Here is a 14,944-nt window from a genome sequence, read left to right as displayed (position 1 = left end):
GAAATATGAGCCTCTTACAATAAAAGCATGCCATGGAAATGTAAAACAGATTAACAGAGAAAAGAAAGAAATGTAAGAACTATTCAAAATATCTTTTGAACAGTTTTACTTTCAAGAGTCAAAACTCACATAAAAGTTGAATTTGACAAAGCATACATATAGTAATACCTACTAGTTTTCACATATATTCCTAGAAAACCTCACATTACCAAAACAATTGTTACAATAGGTGAAATAGTTTGTGGCTAGAAATATTAAGTTTGATATGAAAATTATTTTCCTGAAGGCAACAATGCTATTAAAATAGCATTGTTTTGCTAAAAAAAATTAATTATCTAATATCTAAACTCTACTATAAAATATTAAAGTTACAGGCTTTTGAGCAAGATGGTGGATTAGGTAAATGCTGCACTCGCCTCCTCTCATAACCACATCAAAATTACAACTAAACTACAGAAAAACCATTATTGAGAATTTCCTGAACTCTAGCTGAACACAAGTTTTATAACTAAATATATACAGAAGAAGCAATGGCGAGACTGGTAGGAGGGGCAGACATTCAAATGGGTGGGCCGCACACCCGTGTGTGGCAGTTAAGAATCAAGAGGGATATCTTGGTTATGGAGATTGGAGTGAGGGATTCCAGCCCCACACCAGGCTCCCCAGCCGAGGATTCCAGTGTGAGGAAGAGAAATTCCCATAACTTATGGCTGTGAAAACCAGTGGAGATTGTATCTCAGTAAGACAGACGGCATCTGGAGCCCCAGGTATTCTTCTTAAAGGGCCCGTGTATGGATTTACTCACAGACAGACTCAAACACTCTCAGTTCCAGAGCTGGGGCAGCAGATCAAAAAGAGTCAGGGACATGTAGGGAGGAATTGAATTGTCTAGCTTCAGGGTGAGGTCTTGAGGGGCAGCTTTCTCCCAGACATGTGTGGGAAGGTGCCATTGTCCTTTGTTGAGCCATACCCCCCACACAGCCAGCAAGCTTAGGCAGGAGCCATATATGAGTCTCTATCAATCTGGCTAACACTGGTGATTCCCTTAGACCCCACCCTACCCACATTGCAGGCCCAACTACGCCATTTCCAGTGGCTTTTCCATACAAATGGTCTTTATTAGCTCATGCTACAGATTTTCCTAATATCTCTAAGTGTTTCACAAATCGCAAACAAGCAGAGTCTGGCCTCAGTGTTGCCCTGTACCTCTTCTTAAGCAGCACTAAGCCTGGCACTAGTAGCAGCCAGCCTCAGTTTTCAGCTTAGCCTTTCCCAGACATCTTCAAGTCCAACACAAGTGACAACCATCTGCAAATCACTTTGTAACTCATATCAGGTTGTCACAGGCAGGGCACAGGCAGCAGCTGAACTTGGCCTACACTGGGGCCCCTCCCAAGAGGATCCAGAACAAGTACTCCCAGTGGCCAGCTTCAGATCACACCAGGCATCACATAACCACTTTCTCAAAAGACATATCCAAAGGGCAGACTTGGCAGGCACCAGAGCCTTGTTAAAGTGAATTCTGCTCCATGAGGTCAGCTCCTGTACAACAATAGATCCTCCATTGTAGTTACAGTCATTCCTGACAGTCAATCAGTCTGAGGGCAAATCCATTCCATTGATATGCAAATAGCAATCAAAGCTCAACTACAACAGGAGGGCACATATAACCTACATAAAGGACACACTTAAAGCACCTGGCTTAGGTGATCAGTAAGACTACCACTGGGCATCACAGGACACCAACTACATAAGACCACTCTACCAAGACCAGTATACATAGAAGATCTTCCTAATACATAGAAAAAACACAGGGAAGCAGCCAAAATGAGAAGACAAAGAAAAATGTCCCAAATAAAAAATTAGAATAAGATTCCAGTAAAAGGGCTAAACAAAATGGAAACAAGCAATCTACCAGATGCAGGTTAAAAACACTGGGAATAAGGAAGCTCAGTATACTTAGGAGAAAAGTAGATGAACTTAGTGAGAACTTTAACATAAAAATGAAGATAGGAAACATAAAAATTTACTAGTCAGAAATGAAGAATATAGTAACTGAAATAAAGAATACATTAGAGTGATTCAACAGAAGCAGATGATTGAAACATTGGTTTGGAAGATAATGTATCAGAAAACAACTAGTCAAAACAGCAAAGAGAAAGAAGAATCCAAAAGAAAAGGAGGACAGTTTAAGGGGCCTCTGGAACAACATCAAGTGTAACAATATTGATATCATAGGGCTACCAGAAGAAGAAGAGAAAGAGCAAGAAATCAAAATTCATTTGAAGACATAATGATGGAAAACTTCCCTAATCTGGTGAAGGAAATAGATACACAAGCCCAGGAAGCACAGAGAATCCCAAATAACATGAACCCAAAGAGGCCCACACCAAGACAAATCACAATTAAAATGTCAAAGGTTAATGACAAAGGGACTTTTAAATGAAACCTAGGTGGGAGCTCCCTACATGAGAGCTCCCATAAGGCAGTCAGCTGATTTCTCAACAGAAAATTTGCAGTGCAGAAGCGATTGGCATGAAGTATTCAAAGTAATGGAAATATTCAAAATGATGAAAAGCAAGGACCTACAACCAAGATTTATCTACCCAGCAAAGCTATCACTTAGAATTGAAGGACAGATAAGAGCTTCTCAGACAAGAAAAAGCTAAAGTTCATCACCACCAAATCAATATTACTAGAAATGTTAAAGAGAATTCTTTAATAAAAAAAAAAGAGAGATCAAAAATATGAATACCAAAATGGCAATAAGTGCATAGTTATCAATAATTACTTTAAATGTAAATGGATTAAATGCTCTAGTCAAGACATAGGTTGGTTGAATGGGTAAGAAAACAAGATCCATTCATAAGCTGCCTAAAAAGACACACTTCAGATCAAAAGACACACATATGAGTAGACTGAAAGTAAAGACATGGAAAAAGATATTTTATGCAAATGAAAATTTAAAAAATCCTGGGGCAGCAATATTTCTATCAGACAAAATAGACTTTAAAACAAAGGCTATAACAAGAGTCAAAGAAGGACCCAGTAATCCTACTTGTAGGTATTTATCCCAAGCAACCCAAAACACGAATTTGAAAAGACATATGCATCCCTATGTTCCTTGAAGCATTATTTTTAATAGTCAAGATATGAAAGCAACCTAAGTGTCCATTGATAGATGAATGAATAATGAAGAGTGGTACACATATAAAATAAAACATTCTCAACCATAAAAATGAATGAAATGTTGCCATTTGCAATAACATGGATAGACCCAGAGGGTATTACGCTAACTGAAATAAGTCAGGCAGAGAAAGACAAGTACAATATAACCTCACTTATTGCAGAATCTAAAAAACAAAATCAACAAACAAAACAAACAATCTCATAGATGCAGAGAACAAAATTATGATTGTCAGATGAAAAACGAGTTGGGGAGATGGCTGAAAAAGCTGAAGGGATTAAGAAGCACAAATTGCCAATTATAAATTAGTCATACGAGTGTGATTTATATCATAGGGAATAGAGTCAATAATACTGTAATACTGTAATAAATGTATGGGGTCAGATAGGTACTAGACTCATTGGGGTGATCACTCCGTGAGTTCTATAAATATATAAGCACTATGCTGTACACTTGAAACTAATGTAATATTGTATGTCAACCATAATTGAAAAATTTGAAAGAAACTATTTAAAAAAAAAGGAAATGCCAAATTGGTAACTGCTTCCTTTCACAGTGAACTCACAGGAGACAAAGACTTTAAATATCATAGACTGCTACCTGAAGATTCTGTTTATTGGAAAGGACATCAAATCAAAGACAGTCTCCAACCTCATTGGAAGGGGACCTATCAGGTAACTAATAGCAAATGGACATCTACCTCTATTTATGGATATCAAAGACTCCGTGAGTATGAGAAGTTCCCAGCACAACACTAGAGGTAGACAGATATCCCAAGGCATCAACAAAGCCTGTATACTTATGGATTGAGATTGAACTCAGAATCCATTTTGTTTGATTGTTTTTACCTATTTGCTAATAATATTGGTCATGACAGTAGTTACAATTGTGCTTTGTTTTTTTCTATATAGTCCAACTCTTTATCATTACTGAACATGTATAAGATAATTGTTAATGCTCTTTTTACAACTTACGCAAATGTTATACTAGATGCTAAATACAGAAAAATGAGACAAAGGGCAAAACTCGGATCATGATAGTTCACAGGATAGAAATGATCCCCTCCCCACTCACCCCCACCCCCACAACGAAGGCTATGAGACCTATCTACCTTCCATTTACCTAGCCTTCTCTTTGGGGGAAAAACTGGACCTCAACTCAGATCACATTGTTACAGTATTGTCCCATCCCCAATGATCAAAAAGATGAAGTCAATACGGAGACTTCCTAAGAATGAGCCTTCCTAGTGCTTGAGACCACACTATCCAGCCAAAAGTTTGGTCATCAATGGATTTATTTATGACCAAAAGGGGGAATTGTGTATTAAAAAGAGGGGTTCTATGGAAAGTAACCTCACAGGTTGATCTAATCATAAATTCCTAACTGGGCAGGTCATGGTGGGTAGTTTCTCCCAGGCATGTAACTTCTTTAGTAAAAGGATTATCTTTGCCTTAAGAAAACACTGCCCATTGTTTTTGTGCATCTACGTTTATACACCTCAGTAGAGTACAAAACCTGTTAACTGTCCTGTAATCTCACCCCCAAGAACATTTGAGGTTTTTCTTCTTGGATATGTCATCAGTTTTGCTAAAATAAAGTCTTATAAAAATGTTTTTAAAAGTTCAATTTATGTTTACTTACAAATTGTATGAGATAAGGAGATTTTCTTATCCTTATCCTCACAATTAGCCCAGAATTTCTTGAAAAATCTTTTTATCTTCCATAGTATTGTGATGTACAGAGTCCAAGACTATTCAAAATAGCATGCTAAGTTGCTAGTACAATTTTTCTTTTTCTTTGATGTTTGCTCTTTCCAAGTCACTATCATATCATATAATAATCAGTACTTCTCTATCAAATATAAATTGTTTTCTGCAATTAACATGTTGGGGCCATGATATCCATTTCCATAATGAAAACATGTACCATTTCACATATAAAAATGATAATATAAAAAACATTCTTTTGTTATCTTACGCAAAAACTACAGTAGTCCAAGATCCTTATTTTCTTGCTTCTCTCTGACCATCCTGTGACCAGAAAAGATGAGTACTGAGGCTATACCATCAGATCACTAGAGGAGAGGCAATGTTGTGAGGGGCTAAGAATGATAAATACAAGTCTAATAGAGACACAAAGACAGAAAAACAGACAGAGATAACAAAGGAATGAATAAAGAAACAACAGGAAGAAGGCGAAGGAGAAAAAAGGAAGGAAAAAGGGAGGAAGGAAAGAAGGAAGAAAGGGAGGAAGGAAGAAAGGAAAGAAGGAAAGAAGGGAGGATGGATGGAAGGAAGGAAGGAAGGAAGGAAGGAAGGAAGGAAGGAAGGAAGGAAGGAAGGAAGGAAAGAAGGAAGGGAGGGAGGGAGAGAGGAAGGAAGAAGAAAGAAAGGAAGTAAAAAACGAGGGAGAATATGAGCATGAAATAAAGTCAGGGTAGGAAAGTTGTGAAAGAATGCTACAGTATTCTCTCCACTTTTCTCCTTCCAAGGCTCAATAGATAAGCAAAACAATGAAAATGTATTCAGTTCAATTTCAGGAAGCAGTCTGACCCATAAGATAAATAAGGAAAAGTGACTACATAGTTACTCTTTAAAATTGAAATACAAATGATATTTATTTTAAAAATAATAACATAATTTCATCGATTTTAGAAGATAAAGGAAGTAGATGATATACTCCTGAAATACTAATCCTTTGTGAAGATGAATTTAATGTACCAACATATTATTACATCATTTAAATAAACTAAAGGTAAAATTTACAGTTGAGAACAAAGAAACAATCAATGATTTCTTTCTAGATTATCACTGGCATCTGCTAAGCACTTATAATTCTCAAATTATAGATCAGATGTTTGTCTGGAATTTTTGACACCCTGAAACAAAATAAAGATCTCCACAGGAATGACTATTTTATAGAGAAAGATTTTTTAAAAACCTAATTTCCCACCACTGCAAACTTTACCTTTACCCCCTTATTTTATGCCTCTGAAAGCCACTCCACCATAATTCCAGTTACCAAAGCTAAAAAGCAGAAGCCATCTGAAATTCCTCTTTCTGTTTTAAATATTGCATGTCTAAATATTTATGAAGCACTATTATTCAACCTTTTAACCATTCCCCAGACCAACTTCCTCCTCCATTTTACTGTCATTGAGTTGATCTTAGGTTCATGTTCCATCTCAGTCACTGAAATACAGAATCTCTGTATCAATACCTGGTCTCTATTTTAATTTTTTTGTCATTTCTCCACATTGCTATCAGCATAATCTTTTCAAATAAAAATATAATCATAGCATAACAGATTTATATTGTTTGCCCCTTGATAAAAAATATCATATTCTAACCATTTCTAACCATACCTGACTTTTAACAATATTGTTCCCACTGTATTGTCCAGACACATTTACTGTCATGACTCTTTACATTTTACAATGTAAAGTTGTGGTTTCCTGAATATTACCTTTTCTTATATACTTATATACTTGCAGCAGCCATCTCTATGCAACCTTTCAATTATCTGTTTCAAAGATGTTCTTTTTTTCCCCCTAAATAGTTAATGGCTTATCATTTGCTCCAATATGTATTGTGCACATATTTCCATTACAGGCATTACATAGCTACCTGAATATACAATAAGTTCCTAAAAATATTATGGAAATCAAGCTAGTGCCTAACACAACAGAGTCAATCAGAAAATTGCATGAATGAATAGATCACCAATAATATTTGAACTTTCTGCATGTTCTGATAAATACCCTAAGGTGCTATATAATACAATGAAAATACAGAAACAGCATGGCTGAACCAAAAATTCCAATATTCACCTAATAATATCAGTAAAAAAAAAAAAAAAAAGAAGTGAACATCATTTTAAAAGGAGTGGTAATATGAAAAAGAGGTTATTTGTTTGTTTGTTTTTGCTTTTTCAGGCAATGTGGTATGAGTGTGGTATGAGTGTGAGTACAAATGTTTACAAGAAAGTATGAGAAGTATAGAGGAGATCCAAGATGGTGGAGTAGAACACATTAAAACTACAACTAAATTATAGAATAATCAACCTGGAGAACCGTCTGAAGTCTAGATAACCAGAAGTTTTATAATTAAGGATATAAAGAAGAAGCCATGTCAAGACTAGTAGGAGGGGTGGAGACACTAAATGAGCTGGCCCCCAAACCTCTGTGTGGCAGTTGAGAATCGGGAGGCATATCTCTGTTGTGGAGGTTCCAATCAGATGAGATAGGGACCCCAGTCCTACACCAGCCTCCCCACCTGGAATAGTGGTGCAGGAAAGAGGAGACCCCACAACATCTGGCTGTGAAAAACAGTGGGGATTTTGATCATCCAGGTGGGACAGACCACTGTAGGAAACCCAGATGTCCTCTTAAACAACCTGTGCACAGACTCACTTACTCGTGGGTACTCATCTTGGCCTCTGGTGGAGAAAGGGTGACTCGGGGGACATCAGAGACATACAGGGGCAGACTAAGATGTGTGGCTTCACAGCAAGGGTTATAAGACAGTTGCCATTTTCACTGTGTGAGTTCTTCCTCCCATGCAGTTGGCAGGCAGGTGCCATCTTTCCTCTGTTGAGCTTTTTCCCATCATGGCCAAATCTGACATTGATTGGCCTGGTGAGCTCTGTTGAGACCTCACCCCACTAAGCTCCCCTAATATCAAAGGCACTTTCTTAGAAAAAGCCAGCTTCACCCACATTTCACTCTTTCTTGGAAAACTAAAACTATTAGAGCTCATGGCCCCAGGCAGGCAGCTGCTGTCCCTGGTATGTTCTGAGACTTTTGCTGATTAGCTCCAGGCTCAGCACTGGGAACAAACCAAAGTTTACATTTACCTGGTGACCACAACTCTTCCCATTCTAGTCCCACTCAATGAGACCCTGCCTCACCTAACTTGTGTACCACACAAGACTTTATCAGGGGCTGAAACTTAAGAGAGCTGGCAGGTGTGGCTCAGGGTGTCCTAACTTTTTGCAGAGCTACCCCAGGTCCAGTACAATTGGCAGCTGTCCTTGGTTAGCAGTGGCCTCTCCCATGTGCCTTCAAATTTAGCACAGGCAGCAAACAACTGTGGATTGCTTTGTAGCTCCTACCAGGTAGTCCTTGGCTGGTCACAGTCAGTGGGTGACCTGGGCCTGCAATGGAGTCCATCCCAAGGAACACCAGAACCAACATACAAGGTTGGAAAACTAAGTTTGAAAACTGATCCTAGAAAAAGTGCTATATACCTCATTACTGAATATCACTATGATCACCTTTGAAGTATTCCCCTTGGGAAGCTATACACTGATGCCAGTGTCTAGTCTACCCTTTAAACTCTGTTTCAGAACTCTGTTTCTGGAATGGCCATCCCAAGTCCCAATGACTTAATTGTCAGAACTCGTATTTGGAGGTTGGCTTCAGACAACAGCCGAGCATTGCCCAATTAGCCCAACAAGTGGCACACAGAAAGGCAGTCTCTGGCAGGCACCAGAGCCACTAGGATGAATCTCACTCAATGGGGTAAGTCCCCTGCACAGCAGCCCATAAGCTGTGCACATGATCAAATCCCATTGGCAATCAGCCAATGCCACTAACTGATGTGCCAGTAGCAATGAAGACTCAACCCTGACAGGAGGGTACACACAACCCACACAAAGGACACTGCTGGAGTACCTGGAGCAGGTGATTAGGGAGACTGTGCCAGGGTCACCTAGTGCACCTACTACATAAGCCAACTGGGCCAAGATGGGGAGAAAAAGTAGATCTACCTAATATATAGAAACAAACACAGAGAGACAGCCAAAATGAGGAAACAAAAAAATATAACCCTCAAGAAAAAATGGGATAATACGCCAGGGGAAAACAACAACAACAACAAAAAAACAAAAAAAACTAAACAACATGGAGGCAAACAACCTGCCAGAGACAGAGTTCAAAACAAGGGTTATAAGAATGCTCAAGGAATTTAGTGAGAACTTCAACAATGAGAGAGAAAGCATAAAAAAGGACATAGAACCATTAAAAAAAAATCAGAAGTGAAGAATATAGTAACTGAAATAAAGAATGCACTAGAAGGAATCACCAGAAAAATAGATAAGGCAAAGGACTCAATCAGTAATTTGGAAGACAAGGCAACAGAAAATACCTAATTGGAGCAGCAAAAAGAAAAAAGAATACAAAAATCTAAGCATAGTTCAAGAGACCTCTGGGACAACATCAAGTGTAACAACATTTGCATCATAGGGGTATCAGAAGGACAAGAGAGAAAGCAAGGGATTGAGAACCTATTTGAAAAATTAATGACTGAGGATTTCCCTAACCTGGTGAAGGAAATAGACATACAAGTCCAGAAAGCACAGAAAGTCCCAAATAAGAAGTACTCAAAAAGGCCCACACCAAGACACATTAAAATTAAGATGGCAAAGGTTAAAGACAAAGAGAGAATCCTAAAAGCAACAAGAGAAAGACAACTAGTAAGTTATCAGGGAGCCCCCATAAGATTGTCAGCTGATTTCTTAATAGAATCTTTGCAGGCCAGAAGGGATTGGCGCACATTATTAAAAGTGATGTAAAGCAAGGACCTACAACCAAGAGTATTCTACCCAGCAATTCTACCCATATAGAATTGAAGAACAGATAAAGAACTTCCCAGAAAGGAAAAAGCTAAAGTTCATCACCACAAAATCAGTATTTTAAGGAAGGTTAGAGGGACTTCTTTAAGATTAAATTTATGTATAATAAAATGGCAATAGCTACATATCTATCAACAATCACTTTCAATGTAAATGGATTAAATGCTTCAATCAAAAGGGCTTAATGGATGAGAAAACAAAACTCTTACAGGCACTGCCTACAAGACACTCACTTCAGATTTAAAGACACACACAGACAGAAAGTAAAGAGATGGAAAAAGTTATTTCATGAAAATAGAAACAAGGAAATCAAACAAAAAATCTGGAGTAGCAATACTTATATCAAACAAAATAGACTTTAAAACAAAGGCTATAACAAAAGACAAAGACGGACCCAGTAATACCACTTCTGGGTGTATTTCTGAAGAAACCCAAAACACTACTTCAAGGGGACATGTATGTCCATATATTCATTGCAGATTTGTTTACAATGGCCAAGATGTGGAGGCAGCCTGGATGTTCGTTGATAGAAAAATCGCTAAAGAGAAGACGGTACATATACACAACAGAATATTGCTCAGTCATGGAAGGGAATGGGTTCTTGCCATCAGTAGCAGCAGGGATGGGCCTGGAGTGTCAGACAGAGAAAGACAGATGCAATGTGACTTTGCTTATATATGGAATATAAAGAACAAAACAAACAACCAAACAAACAAATGAAAAACCCAGAAACAAACTTCTAGATACAGAGAACATTTTGATGGTTGCCAGATGGGAGGGAACTTTGGGTATGAGTGAGAAAAGTTGAAGGGATTAAGAAGTACAAATTGGTTTCTACACAGTAATTATGGGGATGTAAGGTATAGCTTAAGGAATATAGACCATAACATTTTAATAACTATGTATGGTGTCAGATGGGTACTAGATTTTTGGGGGTGATAGATGGGAGAGGATTTGGATAAAAAAGTGAAGGAATTAAGAAGCACAAATTGGTAGTTACAAAATAGACATGGGGATGTAAAGAAGCATAAGGAATATAGTCAATAATATGGTAATAACTATGCATAATGCCAGGTGGGTACTTGACTAGTCAGAAAATCACTTCTTAAATTATATAAATGTTTAACCATTATGCTTTTCAGCTGAAATTAATATAAAATAATATTGAATTTCAACCATAATTGAAAAATTATAAAGAGAGGTGAAAGTAAAGAGGAATAAGATGTCTAGATTTCCAGATATAAAAAACAGTTAAGTCATGGGGATGTAATGTAGGGAATATAGTCAGTAATATTATGATAGCGTGGTACAGTGTCAGATGGTTGCTGCACTTACCATGGTGATCACTTCTTTAGGTATATAAATGTTGAACAACTATGGTGTATACCTGAACCTAATATAATATTGTATGTTAGCTAATTGATAATCAAGATTTCATTAAAAGTAATAACTTCTGCTCTGCAAAGATAGTGACTGAAAAAATATTTGCAAAAGACATAACCAATCAAAGACCATTATCCAAAATGTACAAAAATCTTTTAAAATCCCAAAATAAGAAAATGAACCAGCTGACTAAAACCCATTTAAAAATGGGCAAAAGATTTAACTAAATATTTCACCAAAGAAGATATACAATTGGTAAATAGGCATATGAACAAATGCTCCACATCATACATCATTAGGACAATACAAATTAAAACAAAAATGAGATACTATTACATTCTATTAGAATGACCAGAATCAACAACAAATGTTGGTAAGGATATGGAAAAACAGGAACTCTCATTTAATGCTGGTAGAAATGTAGAAATGCAAATGGTACAGTCACTTTGGAAAAACAGTCTGATAGTTTCTTTTTTTTTTTTTTTTTATTTTTATTTTTTTTTTTTTTGATAGTTTCTTATAAAATGAAACATTGTCTTTTCATATGAAACAGCAGTCACAGTTGGCATTTATTACTCAAATGAGTTGAAAACTAATGTTCATACAAACTTATGCATGCATGTTTACAGCAGCGTCATTCATAATTGCCAAAACTTGGAAGCAACGGAGATGTCCTTCAGTATGGGAATAAAAATATAAACTCTGGTACATCTAGACAATCGAATATTATTCAGCACTAAAAAGAAATGAGCTATCAAGCCATGAAAAGCCACTGAGGAAACTTAAGTGCATACAAGTAGTATTAAGTGAAAGAAGCCAGTCTGAAAAGTCTAGATACTGTATGATTCAACTATATGACACTCTGGGAAAGGCTAAACAGTAGAGACAGTGAAAATATCAGTGGTTGCCAGGGGTTAAGAAGGAAAGAGGGATGATTAGGCAAAACACAGAGGATTTATATGTCAGTGAAACTATCCTGTGTTATACTGTAATGGTGGATACATGTTATTATACATTTGTCCAAATTGATATGATGTACAACACCAAGAGTGAACCTTAATGTAAAGCATGGACTTTGGGAGATAATGATACATTAATGTAGGTTCATAACACATGTACCACTTCGATGCAGATGTTGAAAATGGGGGAGGCTATGCATGTGTGGGGCAGGCAGAATATGACACTTGCTGTGAACCTATTCTGTGAACCTAAAACTGCTCTAAAAATTTAGCCTATTTAAAAGAAAAAAAATGATTTACCATATTCATCTAAGCCAAATACTAAATATTGTTTATCAGATTTAAAACAAGGAACATTTGAGTGTCAGTACACAATTATCATATAAATATTTTTCAATTGATTTTTTTTTCTGTCTTAATAAAGCATTCAGGTATATAAGATATGCTGGAATAATTAATATGAATTTCTCTTATGACTGTATTCTTTCTCAAATTTCACAACATATTAGCTGTGAACCAGAGAAACACAATGTGTATTTTGCATTTGCTATTACTTGAATATGAAATTATATAAGATGTTACTCATACTTATTCGATGTCAGCACTTGTGGATTAAATTTCATAAGGTTGTAGTTACTAAAATCAAGTTAAAAATAATCCAACATCATAAATTAAATTATTTTAAGAATAAATTATTTCTTTTTTAAGGCTCAAGCAGGTCTATTCTGAATTTCATAATAGTGAATATCTTGGGGTAAAACAATATTTAGATAATGCCAATATAAAGCCAAATAGTTATGCCAATATTAAAAATTAGATATTTGTAAATATTAAAAATAAAATGGTATCTGCATTTACCATTTCATTTTTTTAATATAAATTTATTTTTTGAGAAAAATCGATTCAATATTGATTTTCATAATTGGATAATAATATTTATAGATATATATTTAAATTGATCATATAACATAATAACTCATCACCAGTTGGAAGTAAAACCAAGAACAAATATGAACACTTTTAGTGTTTTTTTACATTGAAATAATAATTGACATATTTTTTTCTACATGGTTCTAAATTACACCTTAAAATGTTCTATATTTGAATTATAAACATGAAATTTCAAACATCAGACAGATATGCAGACAGTATCACCAGAATGTCAGCGAAATGGGAAATTCTTGCCTTTATTTTTCATATATTAAAGACAATTTAATTAAAATGTTAGCAATATAGTAGAGTATATATCCAAGAAAAAGTATTTTGTTACCAAATACCTAGAAATGATGGATATAATAAAATATTTCAAATGCATAAGTAAGTTTATAATAAAATAAAAGTTATCTTAGGGGCCAGGATGTAAAGCAGCAGAAAATAATAGCTGAAGAAGAGCTTTTCTCAGTGCATCAGCCCATAACATAACACATATGTAAGGGTGACTGATGCTTTAGATCATGTGCATGTATAAATGAAATTCAATGTATTTAGAATCAAGAATTATTATAAAGAAAAGAGAAAAAACAGAGAAAGAAAGAAGGAAGGAAGGAAGGAAGGAGAAAAGAAAGAAGGAAGGAAGGAAGGAAGGAAGGAAGGAAGGAAGGAAGGAAGGAAGGAAGGAAGGAAGGAAGGAAGGAAGGAGAGGGAGGGAGGGAGGGAGGGAGGGAGGGAGGGAGGGAGGGAGGGAGGAAGGAAGGAAGGAAGGAAGGAAGGAAGGAAGGAAGGAAGGAAGGAAGACAAGGAAAGAGAGGCTCTTTCCATGCCCAGTGCAGCCATGGCTGCTGGTCCTAAGAAACAACTGAAGTGTATAGCAGCCTCAAAGCATTAAATGCTGCATAAACTAAGTGGTGTGTTAGCTCCTTGTCCATCTACTGGTCCCCACAAGCTAGGAGAATGTCTCCCTCTTATCATCTTCCTAAGGAACAGACTGAAGTATGCCCTAACAGGAGATGAAGTCTAGAAGATTTGTATGTAGTGGTTCATTAAGATCAATGGCAAGGTCTGAACTGATGTCACCTACTCTCCTGGTTTTATGGATGTCATCAGCATCAGCAAGACCAGAGAAAACTTCCGTCTGATCTATGACACCAAGGATCACTTTGCTGTTCATCGGATTACAGTTGTGCAAAGTGGGAAAGATCTTTGTGGGCACAAAAGGAATCCCTCATTCGGTGACCCATGATGCTTGCACCATCTGCGCCCCTGACTCCCATATCAAGGTGAAGGACATCATTCAGATTGATTTGGAGACTGGCAAAATTACTGATTTTATCAAGTTTGTTGCATGGTGACCAGAGATGCAAACCTGGGAAGAATTGGTGTGATCACCACAGAGAGAGACACCCTGATGCTTTTGATGTAGGTCATGTGAAAGATGCCAAAGGCAACAGCTTTGCCACCGCACTCTCCAACATTTTTGTTACTGGCAAAAGCAACCAATCATGGATTTCTCTTCCCCATGGAAAGGGTATCCACCTCACTGTTGCTGAGAAGAGAGGCCAAACAGAGCAGTGGGTGAAATGATCTCAAGGTGACATGATTGGAAGATATTTGTGCTTAAAGATAATGTAGCATGAGAAAATAAAAAGAAAAAGAACAGAAGGAAGGAAGGGAAGAAGGAAGGAAGAAGAAAGGGTATAAAATATTAAAGAAGAAAGAAAACTGGCAAGAAAGAGGAGCATAGTAAGAAACTTCACTTGTTTATAGTTTTCAATTAAGGAAGAGGATCTTATTTCATCATTCCCTGGGGAGATGGGAGTAGAAACATAATGTGTAATTCACCTAT

General features: G+C 36.7%; 1 pseudogene across 1 annotated transcript; it reads left to right on the top strand.

The window, feature by feature from the left end:
* Window positions 1-13,933: 13,933 nt before the first annotated feature.
* LOC308497528 (small ribosomal subunit protein eS4-like) lies at window positions 13,934-14,682 on the top strand (annotated as a pseudogene). The gene has a single exon. The product of its transcript is annotated as a small ribosomal subunit protein eS4-like (transcript).
* The last annotated feature ends 262 nt before the right edge of the window (window positions 14,683-14,944 follow it).

This window comes from Rhinolophus hipposideros, assembly GCF_964194185.1.
Source record: "Rhinolophus hipposideros genome assembly, chromosome: 5".
NCBI lineage: Eukaryota > Metazoa > Chordata > Mammalia > Chiroptera > Rhinolophidae > Rhinolophus > Rhinolophus hipposideros.
The sequence above is the reverse complement of the archived record's forward strand: the minus strand, read 5'-3'. Positions and strand labels throughout refer to the sequence as shown.